Source organism: Arachis hypogaea, chromosome 10, assembly GCF_003086295.3.
Source record: "Arachis hypogaea cultivar Tifrunner chromosome 10, arahy.Tifrunner.gnm2.J5K5, whole genome shotgun sequence".
Classification (NCBI taxonomy): Eukaryota; Viridiplantae; Streptophyta; class Magnoliopsida; order Fabales; family Fabaceae; genus Arachis; species Arachis hypogaea.
In genome coordinates this window covers 53518581-53533700 of record NC_092045.1, presented here as the reverse complement: position 1 = coordinate 53533700, position 15120 = coordinate 53518581, and the positions used below count along the sequence as shown (strand labels likewise).

The 15120-nt window shown below is 39.5% G+C and overlaps 1 non-coding gene across 1 annotated transcript; it reads right to left on the bottom strand.

Annotated features, from left to right (window-relative positions):
• Positions 1 to 13769: 13769 nt before the first annotated feature.
• On the bottom strand, positions 13770 to 13877 carry LOC112718794 (small nucleolar RNA R71). The gene has a single exon (XR_003161122.1). It is a non-coding gene; the product is annotated as a small nucleolar RNA R71 (small nucleolar RNA).
• Positions 13878 to 15120: the final 1243 nt, after the last annotated feature.

Below are 15120 nucleotides of genomic sequence, written 5' to 3'. Positions count from 1 at the left end.
TAACGGCGTTGGAAAGTAGACATCCAGGGCTTTCCAGCAATATATAATAGTCCATACTTTGAGCGAGGATAGACGACGTAAGTTGGCGTTAAACGCCAAGTTCATGCTGCTGTCTGGAGTTAAACGCCAGAAAAACGTCATGATCCGGAGTTGAACGCCCAAAACACGTCATAACCTGAAGTTTGACGCCAAGAAAGGCCTTTGCACGTGGAAAGCTTTAGTCTCAGCCCCAGCACACACCAAGTGGGCCCCAGAAGTGGATTTCTGCACCAATTATCTTAGTTTATTCATTTCCTGTAAACCTAGGGTACTAGTTTACTATTTAAACAACTTTTACAGACTTATCTTGTACCTCATGACATTTTCATATCTGAATTACATACTTTGTGACGGCATGAGTCTCTAAACTCCATTGTTGGGGGTGAGGAGCTCTGCAGCGTCTCGATGATTTAATACAATTCCTTTGTTTTCCATTCAAACACGCTTGTTCTTATCTAAGATGTTTATTCGCGCTTAATTGTGGAGAAGGTGATGATCCGTGACACTCATCACCTTCCTCAACCCATGAACGTGTGCCTGACAACCACCTCCGTTCTACATCAGATTGAATGAATATCTCTTAGATTCCCCAACAGAATCTTCGTGGTATAAGCCGGATTGATGGCGGCATTCATGAGAATCCGAAAAGTCTAAACCTTGTCTGTGGTATTCCGAGTAGGATTCCGGGATTGAATGACTGTGACGTGCTTCAAACTTTAACCTGCTGGGCGTTAGTGACAGACGCAAAAGAGTGATTCTATTCCAGTAGGAGCGGGAACCAACCGGTGATTAGCCGTACTGTGACAGAGTGCGTGCATAGTTTTCACTGCGAGGATGGGAAGTAGCCATTGACAACGGTGACACCCTACATAGAGCTTGCCATGGAAGGAACCTGCGTGTGAGAAGAGGATTTCAAGGAAGAGTTGAGGTCAGAGGACAAAGCATCTCCAAAACTCCAACATATTCCCCAGTACTGAAAATCAAGTAACTCTATTATTTTAACTTACAATTTTATGAAATTTGTAGTTTGGCTTTTTACAAATAAATCCAAATAACTTCTTTAGCCTCCTGACTAAGATTAATAAAATAAGCATTGATTGCTTCAAACCAATAATCTCTGTGGATTCGACCCTTACTCACGTAAGGTATTACTTGGACGACCCAGTACACTTGCTGGTTAGTTGAACGGAATTGTGTCCACTCATGCCAATTTCTTAAATTCCATAATTTTACAATGATACCAAAAGGCACAAAATAGTGATCACAATTTCGTCCACCAAGTTTTTGGCGCCGTTGCCGGGGATTATTGAGTTTGGACAATTGAAGGTTTATTTTATTTCTTAGATTAGGAATAATTTATTTTTATTTTTATTTTTATTTTTATTGTTATAGAGTCATTAAATTTTGATAGGATAGTTTCTTTTCAAGAACATCTGCATCAAGTGTCATATTTATTCCCAATTGGCTTATATTCTTGATAAGGGAGCACCAGTACTTTTGAAAATCTTTTTAAAAAATAATTTTTCTTGATTTAATCTTGTGCCAAACTCCAAGTTTGGTGTTTTATTGTTAATTTTTATAATTTTCGAAAATTTATTTTGGTTTTCTAAAAATTTTAAGTTTGGTGTTCTTCCTTGTGTTCTTGGTGTTCTTGTGAATCTTCAAAGTGTTCTTGAGTTTTTCTTGTGCCTTGATCTTAAAATTTTTAAGTTTGGTGTTCCTTGGTGTTTTCCCTCCAAAAATTTTCAAAAATTAAGGAGCATTAGATCTAAAAATTTTAAGTCTTGTGTCTTTTGTGTGTTTTTCTCTTTCATCATAAAATTCAAAATTCAAAAATTTTTATTTTTCTAACTAATTTTGAACAATTTTTTTTCGAAAATCTTTTATAAAAATTCAATTTTCAATTTCAAAATATTTTCACTTTCTTTTATTTATTTCGTTTTTATTTTATTAAAAAAAAAAATTTGTTTTCTAACCAATTTTAAAAACTACGTTTTCGAAATTTTTAATATAAAATCCAAATTTCAATTTCAAATTTTTCAAAAATTTTCACAAAGTACTTTCAAAATATTTTTACAAATTCTATTTTTATTTATTCCATTATTATAACACAGATAATAGCAACATACATATCATCTCTTTTATTCCATTATGGAATTAAATGGGAGTGATCAGTCCAAGAGGACTCTGGGGTCATATGCTAACCCCACTACTGCTTCATATGGGAGTAGTATCTGTATACCTTCCATTGGAGTTAGTAGCTTTGAGCTGAATCCTCAGCTCATTATCATGGTGCAGCAAAACTGCCAGTATTCTGGTCTTCCACATGAAGAACCTACAGAGTTTCTGGCACAATTTCTGCAAATTGCTGATACAGTACATGATAAGGAAGTGGATCAGGATGTCTACAGATTACTACTGTTTCCATTTGCTGTAAAAGATCAAGCTAAGAGGTGGTTAAACAACCAACCTAAGAACAGCATAAAAACATGGAAACAGCTGTCAGAAAAATTCCTGAATCACTATTTCCCTCCCAAACGGATGACACAGCTAAGACTAAGCATCCAAGGCTTCAAACAAGGAGATAATGAATCCCTTTATGATGCATGGGAGAGATACAGAGAGATGCTAAGAAAATGTCCCTCTGAAATGTTTTCAGAATGGGTGCAATTAGACATCTTTTACTATGGGCTTACAGAAAAAGCTCAGATTTCTCTAGACCACTCAGCTGGTGGATCTATACACATGAGAAAAACAATTGAAGAAGCTCAAGAGCTTATTGATACAGTTGCCAGGAATCAGCATCTGTATCTAAACAGTGAATCTTCCATGGAAGAAGAAGCTAAAACAGTAACTGCAGAACTCAATCCGATGGATCAGGCTAATGAATTCAATCAGCAATTAGATTTTCTAACTCAGCAGCTAGCCGAATTCAAGGAAATATTACAGGAAACAAGAATGGCTAACAGGAACATGGAAGTACAATTAAAGCAGACAGAAAAGCAACTGTCAAAACATATAACAGAAGAATGCCAAGCAGTTCAATTAAGAAGTGGGAAAACATTAAATACCTCACTTCACGGTAGCAAGAAGACAGGAAATGAACAAATGGCTACTAAAAATCCCTCTGAGGACAAGCAGAGCCCAGAAAGGGATAAAGCTGGCGCTGAACGCCCAAACCATGCTTATTCCTGGCGTTCAACGCCAGAAACAAGCATGGATCTGGCGTTGAACGCCCAAAAGGAGCATGGTTCTGGCGTTCAAACGCCAGTAACAAACAAGGAAGTGGCGTTTGACGCCACTCCAGCTCCCACCACTAGCATTCAAATGCCAGTGGGGAATCAGTCACATACAAGTGCTGACCTTTCTAAAAAGGCTTCCCAACCCACTTCTGTAGGTAATAAAACTGCAGCAACTAAGGTTGAGGAATACAAAGCCAAAATGCCTTATCCTCAAAAACTCCGCCAAGCGGAATAGGATAAGCAATTCGCCCGCTTTGCAGACTATCTCAGGACTCTTGAAATAAAGATTCCGTTTGCAGAAGCACTTGAGCAAATACCCTCTTATGCTAAGTTCATGAAAGAGATCTTAAGTCATAAGAAGGATTGGAGGGAAACTGAAAAAGTTTACCTCACTGAAGAATGCAGTGCAGTCATTCTGAAAAGCTTACCTGAGAAGCTTAAAGATCCTGGGAGCTTTATGATACCATGCACGTTAGAAGGTGTTTGTACCAAGCAAGCTTTATGTGATCTTGGGGCAAGTATCAACCTAATACCTGCATCTACTATCAGAAAGCTTGGTTTAGCTGAAGAAATTAAACCAACCAGGATATGTCTTCAACTTGCTGATGGCTCCATTAAATACCCATCAGGCGTGATTGAAGACATGATTGTCAAGGTTGGGCCATTTGCCTTTCCTACTGACTTTGTGGTGCTGGAAATGGAGGAGCACAAGAGTGAAACTCTCATTCTAGGAAGACCTTTCCTAGCAACTGGCCGAACCCTCATTGATGTCCAAAAAGGGGAAGTAACCTTGAGAGTCAATGAGGAAGAGTTCAAGTTGAATGTTGTTAAAGCCATGCAACATCCAGACACCCCAAATGACTGCATGAGTGTTGATCTCATTGATTCTCTGGTAAGAGAGGTCAACATGGCTGAGAGTCTCGAATCAGAGCTGGAGGACATCTTTGAAGATGTTCAGCCTGATTTGGAGGAATCAGAGAAGATAATAGAACCTCTGAAAATCCCTCAAGAAGAAGAGAAACCTCCAAAACCCGAGCTCAAACCATTGCCACCATCCCTGAAATATGCATTTCTGGGAGAAGGTGAAACCTTTCCTGTAATTATAAGCTCTACCTTAGAGCCACAGGAAGAGGAAGCACTAATTCAAGTGCTAAGAACGCACAAGACAGCTCTTGGGTGGTCCATTAGTGATCTTAAAGGCATTAGCCCAGCCAGATGCATGCACAAAATCTTGTTGGAGGATGACGCCAAGCCAGTGGTTCAACCACAAAGGCGGCTGAACCCAGCTATGAAAGAAGTGGTGCAAAAAGAGGTCACTAAATTACTAGAGGCTGGGATTATTTATCCTATATCAGACAACCCCTGGGTGAGCCCTGTTCAAGTTGTCCCTAAGAAGGGTGGCATGACAGTGGTTCATAATGAAAAAAATGAACTGGTTCCTACAAGGACAGTTACAGGGTGGCGTATGTGCATTGATTACAGAAGACTCAATACAGCCACCAGAAAGGATCATTTTCCTTTACCATTCATAGACCAGATGCTAGAAAGACTAGCAGGTCATGAATACTACTGCTTCCTGGATGGATATTCAGGTTATAATCAAATTGCAGTAGATCCCCAGGATCAGGAGAAAACGGCCTTCACATGTCCATCTGGAGTATTTGCATACAGAAGGATGCCATTTGGCCTGTGCAATGCACCTGCAACTTTTCAAAGGTGCATGCTCTCTATTTTCTCTGATATGGTGGAAAAATTTCTGGAAGTCTTCATGGATGACTTTTCAGTATTTGGAGACTCATTCAGCTCCTGCCTTAACCATTTAGCACTTGTTCTGAAAAGATGCCAAGAGACTAACCTGGTTTTAAACTGGGAAAAATGTCACTTTATGGTGACTGAAGGAATTGTCCTTGGGCACAAAATTTCGAACAAGGGGATAGAGGTGGACCAAGCTAAAGTAGAAGTAATTGAAAAATTACCACCACCTGCTAATGTTAAGGCAATCAGAAGCTTTCTGGGACATGCAGGGTTCTATAGGAGGTTTATAAAGGATTTTTTAAAAATCGCCAAACCTCTGAGCAACCTGCTAGCTGCAGACACGCCATTCATCTTTAATGAAGAGTGTCTGCAGGCATTTGAAACTCTGAAAGCTAAATTGGTTACAGCACCAATCATCTCTGCACCAGACTGGACATTACCATTTGAACTAATGTGTGATGCCAGTGACCATGCCATTGGTGCAGTGTTGGGACAAAGGCATGACAAGCTTCTGCATGTCATTTACTATGCCAGCCGTGTGCTAAATGATGCACAGAAGAATTACACAACCACAGAAAAAGAGCTACTTGCAGTGGTTTACGCTATTGACAAATTCAGATCCTACTTAGTAGGATCAAAAGTGATTGTGTACACTGATCATGCTGCTCTTAAATATCTACTCACAAAGCAGGATTCAAAACCCAGACTCATTAGATGGGTGTTGCTTCTGCAAGAGTTTGATATAGAAATAAGAGACAAAAAAGGGACAGAAAATCAAGTAGCAGATCACCTGTCCCGAATAGAACCAGTGGAAGGGGCGCCCCCCCCCCCCTCTCATTGAAATTTCTGAAACCTTTCCGGATGAGCAACTACTAGCCGTCCAGGAAGTGCCATGGTTTGCAGACATTGCAAACTACAAGGCAGTAAGATTCATACCCAAAGAGTACAGTAATGTGCAATCAAAGAAATTAATCACAGATGCAAAGTACTATCTTTGGGATGAACCATATCTCTTTAAGAGATGTGCAGACGGAGTAATCCGTAGATGTGTGCCTAAAGAAGAAGCACAGAAGATCCTTTGGCATTGCCATGGATCACAGTATGGAGGACATTTTGGAAGTGAACGAACAGCCACAAGAGTCCTCCAAAGTGGCTTCTACTGGCCTACTCTCTATAAAGATTCCCGAGCATTTGTGCTTAACTGTGATAGTTGCCAAAGATCAGGCAACCTGCCTCACAGTTATGCTATGCCTCAACAAGGAATCTTGGAAATTGAGTTGTTTGATGTATGGGGTATTGACTTCATGGGACCTTTCCCACCATCATACTCAAACACCTATATTCTGGTGGCAGTGGATTATGTATCCAAATGGGTGGAGGCTATTGCAACACCCACTAATGACACTAAAACAGTGTTAAAGTTCCTCCAGAAACATATCTTCAGCAGATTTGGTGTCCCTAGAGTGTTAATCAGTGATGGGGGCACTCATTTCTGTAATAAACAGCTTTATTCTGCTCTGGTACGTTATGGAGTCAACCACAGGGTGGCTACTCCATATCACCCACAAACTAATGGGCAAGCTGAAGTCTCAAATAGAGAACTTAAAAGAATCCTGGAACGGACTGTAATTAACCGTAGAAAGGATTGGGCAAGAAGCTTGGATGATGCTCTGTGGGCATACAGAACAGCATTCAAGACCCCCATAGGGACCTCTCCATACCAGCTTGTGTATGGAAAGGCATGTCACTTGCCAGTGGAACTGGAACACAAGGCCTACTGGGCAACCAGATTCCTAAACCTTGATGCCAAGTTAGCTGGAGAAAAACGATTGCTCCAACTAAATGAGCTAGAGGAATTTAGACTCAATGCTTTCGAGAATGCAAAAATTTACAAAGAGAAAGCAAAAAGATGGCATGATAAGAAATTGTCATCCAGAGTCTTTGAGCCAGGACAGAAAGTTCTGTTATTCAATTCTAGGCTCAAATTATTCCCTGGGAAATTAAAATCCCGGTGGCGAGGTCCATATGTAATTACAAGTGTATCACCATATGGATACGTAGAGCTTCAGGATAATGAATCTAACAAAAGGTTCATTGTTAATGGACAGAGAGTTAAAGAAGCTCAAAACTGAGACTTGATTAAAAGCTCAGTAATAGTCCAGCTAATGACATTAAAGAAGCGCTTGCTGGGAGGCAACCCAGCCAATCACAAAATTTAATTTTATTCGTTTTACAGGTAGATGCTACAGTATCTTCAAAAGGTGAAATAGCAATTGGTTGAAGTCACAGAGTTACAGGGAAATTTGGAAGCTCACTGGCGTGAAAAAGCCAGTGAGAAACATTTTGGGCGTTGAACGCCCAAAAGAAGCACCCACTGGGCGTTTAACGCCAGTAAGGGTAGCCTTCTGGGCGTTAAACGCCAGAAAGGAGCATCTTCTGGGCGTTAAACGCCAATCTGCTAGCATTCTGGGCGTTTAGAAAAATGCCCAGTAAAGAAGGACTTCCTGGCGTTCAACGCCAGGAAGAAGCATCACATGGGCGTTGAACGCCCAGGAGAAGCAACATGTGGGCGTTAAACGCCCAAACCATGCACCATGTGGGCGTTTAACGCCAGGATGCTGGGAGGAGGTACAATTCGTTTTTCTTCATAATTTTTCAAAATTTTTAAGTTTCAATTCATGATTTCTTGCATAAACATGTTTCAAAATGTCATCCTTCAAAATCAAATTGGTTTTCTAAAGAACCCTAATTTCTAAAATCCCTTTTTCAAAAATATCAAATGTATCTGAATTCATAAACATAAATCTTTTTCCAATCCAATTCTTTTTCAAATATTTTTAATTTCTTCTCATATCTTTTTCAACTCATCTTATCTTTATTTGAAAAATGCCTTTCCTTCTACTCCTCTCCTTTCCTTTCTTTTGCTTGAGGACAAGCAAACCTCTAAGTTTGGTGTGATTTGCCATGATCACTGAGCTAAAACTCATTAAGATCATGGCACCTAAAAGAACAGGAAGAGCAAGGATGTGAACTTAAGGGAGCTGAAGCGTCAGAAATTAATTCTTGAAGGCACCCCACAGACTAGAGGAACATCCACTTCCCAAAATACAGGTTGTTAAGTTCTAATTCTAGCTTTAACTCTGTGATAGTATTATTATAAGATTTTACCTTAGAAGTTATATAGGAATAGTAGTAATTAGGATGTCTATTTTGATTTTATTTCCAATTAAGCTATAATTTATTTTTCTCATCATCATTAGGCATGAATAAAGTAGTAGATTTTTTTTTTTTTAGAATAAAGAAGTAATCTATATTTTTCGAGTTCTTAATAATAAAATTTATAATTAATTATATGTGGTGGCAATACTTTTTGTTCTCTGAATGAATGCTTGAACAGTGCATAATATGTACTTTGAATTTGATGAATATTGGCTCCTGAAAGAATGATGAACAAAGAGAAATGTTATTGATGATCTGAAAAAAATCATGAAATTGATTCTTGAAGCAAGAAAAAGCAGTGAAAAAAAAAAAAAAAAAAAAGAGGCGAAAAAAAAACAAAAAAAAAGAAAAGAAAGAAAAAGAAAAAGCCAATAGCCCTTAAAACCAAAAGGCAAGGGTAGCAAGGATCCAAGGCTTTGAGCATCAATGGATAGGAGGGCCCAAGGAAGTTAAATCCAGGCCTAAGCGGTTAAATCAAGCTGTCCCTAACCATGTGCTTGTGTCATGAAAGTCCAAGTGAAAAGCTTGAGACTGAGTGGTTAAAGTCGTGATCCAAAAGAGTGTGCTTAAGAGCTCTGGACACCACTAACTGGGGACTTTAGCAAAGCTGAGTCACAATCTGAAAAGGTTCACCCAGTTATGTGTCTGTGGCATTTGTGTATCTGGTGGTAATACTGGAAGACAAAGTGCTTAGGGCCACGGCCAAGACTCATAAGTAGCTGTGTTCAAGAATCAACATGCTTAACTAGGAGAGTCAATAACACTATCCGAAATTCTGAGTTCCTAAGGATGCCAATCATTCTGAAAATTTAAAGATACAGGGAGATGCCAAAACTGTTCAGAGGCAAAAAGCTACAAGCCCCGCTCATCTAATAAGACTCTGAGCTTCATTTAAAATTCGAGAATATTATTACTTCTTTATTTCTGTCAAAACCTATTTTATTCATCTAGTTGCTTGAGGACAAGCAACAGTTTAAGTTTGGTGTTGTGATGAGCGGATATTTTGTACGCTTTTTGGGGGTAATTTCATGTAGATTTTAGTATGTTTCAGTTAGTTTTTAGTAAAATAATATTAGTTTTTAGGCAAAAATCATATTTCTGGACTTTACTATGAGTTTGTGTGTTTTTCTGTGATTTCAGGTATTTTCTGGCTGAAATTGAGGGAGCTGAGCAAAAATCTGACTTAGGCTGAAAAAGGACTGCTGATGCTGTTGGATCCTGACCTCCCTGCACTCGAAATGGATTTTCTGGAGCTACAGGAGTCCAATTGGCGCGCTCTCAACGGCGTTGGAAAGTAGACATCCAGGGCTTTCCAGCAATATATAATAGTCCATACTTTGAGCGAGGGTAGACGACGTAACTTGGCGTTAAACGCCAAGTTCATGCTGCTGTCTGGAGTTAAACGCCAGAAAAACGTCATGATCCGGAGTTGAACGCCCAAAACACGTCATAACCTGAAGTTTGACGCCAAGAAAGGCCTTTGCACGTGGAAAGCTTTAGTCTCAGCCCCAGCACACACCAAGTGGGCCCCAGAAGTGGATTTCTGCACCAATTATCTTAGTTTATTCATTTCCTGTAAACCTAGGGTACTAGTTTACTATTTAAACAACTTTTACAGACTTATCTTGTACCTCATGACATTTTCAGATCTGAATTACATACTTTGTGACGGCATGAGTCTCTAAACTCCATTGTTGGGGTGAGGAGCTCTGCAGCGTCTCGATGATTTAATACAATTCCTTTGTTTTCCATTCAAACACGCTTGTTCTTATCTAAGATGTTTATTCGCGCTTAATTGTGGAGAAGGTGATGATCCGTGACACTCATCACCTTCCTCAACCCATGAACGTGTGCCTGACAACCACCTCCGTTCTACATCAGATTGAATGAATATCTCTTAGATTCCCCAACAGAATCTTCGTGGTATAAGCCGGATTGATGGCGGCATTCATGAGAATCCGGAAAGTCTAAACCTTGTCTGTGGTATTCCGAGTAGGATTCCGGGATTGAATGACTGTGACGTGCTTCAAACTTTAACCTGCTGGGCGTTAGTGACAGACGCAAAAGAGTGATTCTATTCCAGTAGGAGCGGGAACCAACCGGTGATTAGCCGTACTGTGATAGAGTGCGTGCATAGTTTTCACTGCGAGGATGGGAAGTAGCCATTGACAATGGTGACACCCTACATAGAGCTTGCCATGGAAGGAACCTGCGTGTGAGAAGAGGATTTCAAGGAAGAGTTGAGGTCAGAGGACAAAGCATCTCCAAAACTCCAACATATTCCCCAGTACTGAAAATCAAGTAACTCTATTATTTTAACTTACAATTTTATGAAATTTGTAGTTTGGCTTTTTACAAATAAATCCAAATAACTTCTTTAGCCTCCTGACTAAGATTAATAAAATAAGCATTGATTGCTTCAAACCAATAATCTCTGTGGATTCGACCCTTACTCACGTAAGGTATTACTTGGACGACCCAGTACACTTGCTGGTTAGTTGAACGGAATTGTGTCCACTCATGCCAATTTCTTAAATTCCATAATTTTACAATGATACCAAAAGGCACAAAATAGTGATCACAATTTCGTCCACCAGCATTCAAGAGAATCCGGAAGGTCTAACCTTGTCTGTGGTATTCTGAGTAGGATTCAATGACTGAATGACTGTGACGTGCTTCAAACTCCTGAGGGCGGGGCGTTAGTGACAGACGCAAAAGAATCACTGGATTCTATTCCGGCCTGATTGGGAACTGACAGATGAATTCCGCTATGCTGTGACAGAGCATATGCAATCGCTTTCACTGAGAGGATGGGAGGTAGCCACTGACAACGGTGAAACCCTTGCTTAAGCTTGCCATGGAAAGGAGTAAGAAGGATTGGATGAAGACAGTAGGAAAGCAAAGAGACGGAAGGGAAGGCATCTTCATGCGCTTATCTGAAGTTCCTACCAATGAATTACATAAGTATCTCTATCTTTACCTTTGTGTTATTTTCGTTCATCACCATTACCATTTGAGTTTGCCTGACTAAGATTTACAAGATGACCATAGCTTGCTTCAATACTAACAATCTCCGTGGGATCGACCCTTACTCGCGTAAGGTTTATTACTTGGACGACCCAGTGCACTTGCTGGTTAGTTGTGCGAAGTTGTGTAATGCCATGGTGTCGCGCTGTCAAGTTTTTGGCGCCGATGACCGGGGATTATGAGAGTTGTGAAAAAGGATTGTTCACAATTTCGCGCACCAAGTTTTTGGCGCCGTTGCCGGGGATTGTTCAAGTTTTGAGCAAGCTTTTGGTAACATCAGTGCCAAGATCCGGCAACAACACCAAGTTTTTGGCGTTATTGCCAGAGATTGTTCTAGTTTGGACAACTGACGGTTCATCTTGTTGCTTAGATTAGGTATTTATTTTTTTCGAAATTCTTGAAGATGAATTCTAGAGTTTCATGATGATTTGTTGAAATCTGGCTGGCTGAGAAGCCATGTCTAAATTTCATTGGACCGAGGTTTCAACTTATCACCACAAGAGCTTGTTGATTTCTATCAATCTTGCTTTTGGAGCAGTGATCTGCTAAGGCTTGGCTGGCCTCTGGCCATGTCTAGTGTTTTGGACCGAAGCTTTCTTTGAAAGCTTGGCTAGCTGTGAAGCCATGTCTAATTCCTGGACCGGAGTCTTAGACTATCATTGCACTGATTCCTGGAATTCTCATCGAGAATTTTGATACCTTTTTACACTTAATTTTCGAAAAACACAAAAAAATTTAAAAAAAAAATCATAAAATCCAAAAATATTTCTTGTTTGAGTCTAGTGTCTCATCATACGTTTGGTGTCAATTGCATGTATTCATTCATGTATCTTGGTGATCTTCAAGATGTTCTTGATGATTTACTTGCTCTGATCTTTGAATTCAATTGACTTGATTGTTTTGTGTGTCTCATATGCATTTTCATTTTGTTAGTGTCAGTAGTATACAAACTGCTAAGTTTGGTGTCTTGCATGCATTGTTATTTGATTCTTGTTGCATTTTAATTTTTCCTTATTATTAAAAATCCAAAAATATTTTTAATTTGTGTCTTTTCAAGTCAAAAATACAGAGAATTGAAGATTCAGAACATACAGCAGAGGAATTGCACAGAAAAAACTGGGCGTTCAAAACGCCCAGTGAAGAAGGACAGACTGGCGTTTAAACGCCAGCCAGGGTACCTGGTTGGGCGTTTAACGCCCAAAAGGGTAGCATTTTGGGCGTTAAACGCCAGAATGTGCACCATTCTGGGCGTTTAACGCCAGGATGGCTAGAAGGGAAGATTTTGTTTTCAAATCAAATTTTTTCTAAGTTTTCAAAATCTTTTCAAAATCAAATCTTTTTCAAATCAATTTTTCAATCAAATCTTTTTCAAATTCAATTCTTTTCCATTTTCAAAGATACTTACTATCAATTAATGATTTGATTCAACATTTCAAGTATGTTACCTTTTCTGTTGAGAAAGGTTTAATGTTTGAATCATATCTTTTCTTGTTAGTCAAGTTTTTAATTTTCAAATCAAATCTTTTTAAAAAAATGTTTTTCAAATCATATCTTCTCAATCACATTTTTTTAAAACTAATCATATCTTCTTAACCACATCTTTTTCAAAATAATTTTCAATCAAGTCTCTTTGATTTCTAATTTTAAAATCTTTTTCAAAAATCACTTTACTTCTTTCCCACTTTCATTTTCGAAAATTAAGTAATGTTTTTCAAAAATGTTTCCAAATTTTCTACTTAATTTTCGAAAATCACTTCCCTCCTTCTCACATCCTTCTATTTATGGACTAACACTATCCCTTAATGCAAAATTCGAACTCCATCTCCTTTGATAAGTTCGAATTTTCCACTTCTGTCTTCTACTCTTCTTTTCCTCTGACACCTAAAGGAATCTCTATACTGTGACATAGAGGATTCCACATTTTCTTGTTCTATTCTCTTTCTTATGAGCAGGAGCAAAGACAAAGGCATTCTTGTTGAGGCTGATCCTGAACCTGAAAGGACCTTGAAGAGAAAGCTAAGAGAAGCCAAAGCACAACTCTCTTTAGAGAACCTGAACGAATTCTTCAAGGAAGAAGAACAAATGGCAGCCGAAAACAACAACAATGCCAACAATGCAAGGAAGGTGCTGGGTGACTTTACTGCACCTACTCCCGATTTCTATGGGAGAAGCATCTCTATCCCTGCCATTGGAGCAAACAACTTTGAGCTTAAGCCTCAATTAGTTTCTCTAATGCAACAAAATTGCAAGTTCCATGGACTTCCATTGGAAGATCCTCATCAGTTTTTAGCTGAGTTCTTGCAAATCTGTGACACTGTCAAGACTAATGGGGTTGACCCTGAGGTCTACAGACTAATGCTATTCCCTTTTGCTGTAAGAGACAGAGCTAGAACATGGTTGGACTCTCAACCTAAAGAAAGCCTGGACTCTTGGGAAAAGCTAGTCAATGCCTTCTTGGCAAAGTTCTTTCCATCTCAAAAATTGAGTAAGCTTAGAGTGGAAGTCCAAACCTTTAGACAGAAGGAAGGAGAATCCCTCTATGAAGCTTGGGAAAGATACAAACAATTAATCAGAAAGTGCCCTTCTGATATGCTTTCTGAATGGAGCATCATAGGTATTTTCTATGATGGTTTCTCTGAACTGTCCAAGATGTCTTTGGATAGCTCTTCTGGAGGATCTCTTCATCTGAAGAAGACACCTACAGAGGCTCAAGAACTGATTGAAATGGTTGCAAATAACCAATTCATGTACACTTCTAAAAGAAATCCTCTGAACAATGGGACTAGTCAGAAGAAAGGAGTTCTTGAGATTGACACTCTGAATGCCATATTGGCTCAAAACAAAATATTGACCCAACAGGTCAATATGATTTCTCAAAGTCTGTCTGGAATGCAAAATGCACCAAGCAGTACTAAGGATGCTTCATCTGAAGAAGAAGCTTATGATCCTGAGAACCCTTCAATGGAAGAGGTGAATTACCTAGGAGAACCCTATGGAAACACCTATACGTCTTCATGGAGAAATCACCCAAATTTCTCATGGAAGAATCAAGAGAGACCTCAACAAGGTTTCAATAACAATAATGGTGGAAGAAACAGGTTTAGCAACAGCACGCCTTTTCCATCATCTTCTCAGCAACAGACAGAGAGTTCTAAGCAGAATACCTCTGACTTAGCAACCATGGTCTCTGATCTGATCAAAACCACTCAAAGTTTCATGACTGAAACAAGGTCCTCCATTAGGAATTTGGAAGGACAAGTGGGTCAGCTGAGCAAGAAAATTACTGAACTCCCTCCTAGTACTCTTCCAAGCAATACAGAAGAAAATCCAAAAGGAGAGTGCAAGGCCATCAACTTGGCCGAATCCTGGGAGGAAGAAGAGGCAGTGAACGCCACTGAGGAAGGCCTCACTGGGCGTCCACTGGCCTCCAATGAGTTCCCCAATGAGGAACCATGGGAATCTGAGGCTCAAAATGAGACCATAGAGATTCCATTGGACTTACTTCTGCCATTCATGAGCTCTGATGAGTATTCTTCCTCTGAAGAGGATGAGTATGTCACTGAAGAGCAAGTTGCCAAATACCTTGGAGCAATCATGAAGCTAAATGACAAGTTATGAGACTTGGGAGGATGAATCCCCTTTGCTCACCAAAGAACTGAATGACTTGTCTAGGCAGAAACTACCTCAAAAGAGGCAGGATCCTGGGAAGTTTTCTATACCTTGTACCATAGGCACCATGACCTTCAAGAAGGCCTTGTGTGACTTAGGGTCAAGTGTAAACCTCATGCCCCTCTCTGTAATGGAGAGATTAGGGATCTTTGAGGTGCAAGCTGTAAAA